Source organism: Marmota marmota, unplaced genomic scaffold (assembly GCF_001458135.2).
Source record: "Marmota marmota marmota unplaced genomic scaffold, marMar, whole genome shotgun sequence".
Classification (NCBI taxonomy): Eukaryota; Metazoa; Chordata; class Mammalia; order Rodentia; family Sciuridae; genus Marmota; species Marmota marmota.
In genome coordinates, this window is record NW_026000305.1 from 6902768 (window position 1) to 6906965 (window position 4198).

Here is a 4198-nt window from a genome sequence, read left to right on the forward strand (position 1 = left end):
TATATATATATATATATATATATATATGCACCCATAATACATCATATCTATCTATCTATCTATAGTTTAATGTATTTCAGAATAGGTGTACCTTTTTATGTATGTATATAGTGCTAAGGCTTGAACCCAGGACCTCATGAGCTAAATAAGTTCTCTATCCACTAAGTTATATATCCCAGTCCCATATATTTTTCAAACATTTATTTTTCTGAGCTTTGGTCTTCTGAATGTGATTCATTAACTTGTCAACTTATGCTTGGCCTTATGCATAACACTGAAGGGATAAAAGTTATGGGGCTAGTAACAAGAGCAAGGTTGGCAAACAAAGCAGATGAACTGTCAAGTCACGAAAGAGCAAATGAATTTATTTTCAAAAGAGATAATTATTTTTATGTATTTTCTGATTTATATATGATAGCAGAATGTGTTACAATTCTTATTACATATATAGAGCAGAATTTTTCATGTCTCTGATTGTATACATAGTATATTCACACGAATTCGTGTCTTTATACATGTGCTATGGATAGTAATGATCATCATATTCCACCATCATTAATTACCCCATGCCCCCTCCCTTCCCCTCTCACCCCTCTGCCCTATCTAGATGCCCTTCAATAGATGGGCATATATACACAATGGAATATTACTCAGCAATAAAAGAGAATAAAATCATGGCTTTTGCAGGTAAATAGATGGAGTTAGAGAAGATAATGCTAAGTGAAGTTAGCAATCCCAAAAATCAAATGCTGAATGTTTTTTTTTATATAAAGGGACTGATTTATAGTGGGATAGGGAGTGGGGGCATGGGAGGAATAGACAAACTCAAAAGAGATAATTATAAGTAAAGCAAAGGTGCTATTAGATTTTTTGTCTTTTACAAAAGAAAAGAAGTATTAGAAGTTCTTTATAATTGGTACTCAGGCATTTTTTTCATAGTGTCTTGGGAGAAAGAATAGCAAAATTGCTCTTGCCAAATTCTTTTATTTTTCCTTTATTTTTTTGTGGAGCAAATAGCCAGTGTACTGCTTATCTTCCCAAATTCTTGGAAAACTTTTACATTAACACTTTTATTCTAATAAATAAATTGCCCCACAGTTATTTTTATCAATTTTTATCTCTTCCAGCATACATGTGTGAGTATTCATATCCCTGCAACTTCATCAATACCTGATATTAGCACTTCCATTATTGCCATACAGATGGGTGAAAAACACATACTTTAAAATGCATTTTTCTACTAGCGTGTGAGTTTTAACATGTTTTTCTGTTTATTTAATATTGTTTTTATTTACTATTATTTTATACACCTTTTAATACCTTTGCTAATGTAGCAGAACTGGGGATATTTATTTTTCTACTATTCTATAGCTATTTTTGTATATACTGGATGATAATATGTATAAACCTTCTTGTCAAACCTGAGATCCCAATTCTAATATGCTTAGCAATTCACTGGCAGAATATTATGTTCAACAGTTTACTAGAAAGTCAGGCCTTGAAAGTAGGCCAAAATCAAGGGAGATCCTGCTAAAAGTAACCAGGGAAAAGGTTACACAGCAGTCCTGTCTGGTCCCTTGGTCCAATAATTATGAACTCTAGCCATGTTCACATCCTTGCATCACTCAAAATTCACTGAAAAAATACATAGAAAACTCTATTTTAAAGTCCCTGGAAAATATGTACAAATGGGTAGGCAAAAGTAATATGCCCACTCTCAGTTTATATTGAGCCACAACTAAGGAGGATTTTATCTTTTAGCTTCTCTAATTTGAGGTGGATCTGTTTAGTTTTAGGCACTCAATAAAATCTACACATATGGTGAATGTTCTCAACTGGAGAAAAGAGTCCCACTAAGAAGGTAAGTTTGAAAGAAGTGTTGGAGAAATTAAACAGTTCAGTCAACAAAAATAACACATGGTACCAATATAAGAGAGATGGAAAGAAATAAAGAAAAATAAATTATACTGAGTAAGCACTAAGAGATCCACAGACATATATAGTAACATGAAAATGAGTACAAAATCCAGACATGATGCTGTAAAAATTATATAATAAATGTAAAGGAAGATCAATTAAAACTTATCTGGAGAAATATAAATTGCATCTTGTGATTTGTCTCCCATGTGCCATGTGAGAGATCTTGGGTTAATTTTGAAATTATGAAATGCTAATGGTAGGAAAAACTGTACTGATCATACACTGTAAATTTTTTTTTAAATGTGGATCTTGGAAAAGAGGTGAAAGACCTCTACAATGAGAACTACAGAACACTAAAGAAAGAAATTGAAGAAGATCATAGAAGATAGAAATACCGCCTATGTGCTTCGATATGCAAAATTAATATGGCTATAGTACCAAAATGCTATTCAGATTTAATGCAATTCCTTTTAAAATTCCAATAATATTCTTCAAGGAAATAGAAAAACAATCATGAAATTCATTTGGAATTATAAGAAGCAAAGAATACACAAAGCAATACTTAGTAAGAAAAGTGAAGCATGAGGCATCACAATATCAGACCTTAAATTATACTACACAGGGGCTGGGGATGTGGCTCAAGCGGTAGCCCGCTCACATGGCGTGCGTGCAGCCCGGGTTCGATCCTCAGCACCACATACAAACAAAGATGTTGTGTCCCCCGAATACTAAAAAATAAACATTAAAAAATTCTCTCTCTCTCTCTCTCTCTCTCTCTCTCTCTCTCTCTTAAAAAAAAATTATACTACACAGCTATAGTAACAAAAAAAAAGCATGGCATTGGCAACAAAACAGACATGAAGACCAATAGAACAGAATAGAAGACACAGAGACAAACCCACATAAATGTAGTTAAATCATATTACACAAAGGCATCATAAACATACATTGGAGAACAGATAGCCTCTTCAACAGATGGTACTGGGAAAACTGGAAATCTATACGTAAAAAAAATGAAATTTAACCCTTATCATTTACCCTGCACAAAACTCAACTCAAAGTGAATCAAAGACCTAGACATTAAGCAGAGACCCTACATCTACTAGAAGAAAAGATACGCTCCATTATGTCAGCATAGGAACTGACTTCCTCAATAAGACATCTAAAGTGTAAGAAGCAAAATCATTAAATATGGTATCAAACTAAAAAATTTCTTCACAGCAAAGGACAATAAAAAATGTGAACAGAGAGCCTACAGAAAGGGAAAAATATTTGCCACATGCACCTCAGAGTATTAATCTGCAGAATATATAAAGAACTGGAAAAAAACACCAAAAAAAAAAAACCTCACACAAATAACACAATAAGTAAATGGGCCAAGGAACTGAACTCTTCACAGAAGAAGAAATATGATCAGTCAACAAATATATGAAAAAAATTTCAACATCTCTAGCAGTTAGAAAAATGCAAATTAAAATTACTCACTCCAGTCAGAATGGCAATTATCAAGAATACAAGTAATAATAAACATTGGAGAAGATGTGAGGGAAAAGGCTCACTCATACATTGCTGGTGAGACTGCAGATTTGTGCTACTTCTCTGGAAAGCAGTGTGGAAATTCCTTAGAAAACTTGGAATGAAACCACCTTTGACCTAATTATCCTACTCCTTGGTATATACCCAAAGGACTTACTATGAGCATACTGTAGTGACACAGCCACATCAATGTTTATAGCAGCTCAATTCACAATAGCTAAGAAATGGGTCCAACCTACATGCTCTTCAAAAGATGAGTGGCTATAGAAAATGTGATACACATACACACACACACACACACACACACACACAGGAATATTACTCAGCCATAAAGAATAATGAGAGGCTGGGGTTGTGGCTCAGTGGTAGAGCTCTCGTCTAGCACATGTGAGGCCATGGATTCGATCCTCAGCACCACACAAAAAATAAAAATAAAGGTATTGTGTTTTCAAAAAAAAAAAAAGAATAATGAAACTGGTATTTGCCAATAAATGAATGCAACTGGAGCCTATAACAATAAACAAAATAAGCCAATCCCCAAAAAACAAGGTGAAATGTTCTCTGATATGTAGATGCTAACAGACAACAAGGGAGAGGAAGAATAGAAGTTCAATTGATTAGACGAAGGAGCATGAAGAGAACGAAGTCAGGGAAGGAATATGAAAGACCTTGGAATGATTTTGACATAACTTTCCTACATACGTATATGAATATCACAGTGAGTCTCTACATCATGTACAGT

At 33.8% G+C, this 4198-nt stretch overlaps 1 long non-coding RNA gene across 1 annotated transcript in view; it reads left to right on the forward strand.

Moving 5' to 3' along the window:
• The first annotated feature begins 1791 nt into the window (after nt 1-1791).
• The window catches only part of LOC125614462, a 5049-nt gene continuing 2642 nt past the window's right edge, over nt 1792-4198 (forward strand). Inside the window, exon 1 of the long non-coding RNA XR_007345047.1 lies at nt 1792-1861. This is a non-coding gene — a long non-coding RNA (uncharacterized LOC125614462). The remainder of the gene's footprint in view (nt 1862-4198) is intronic.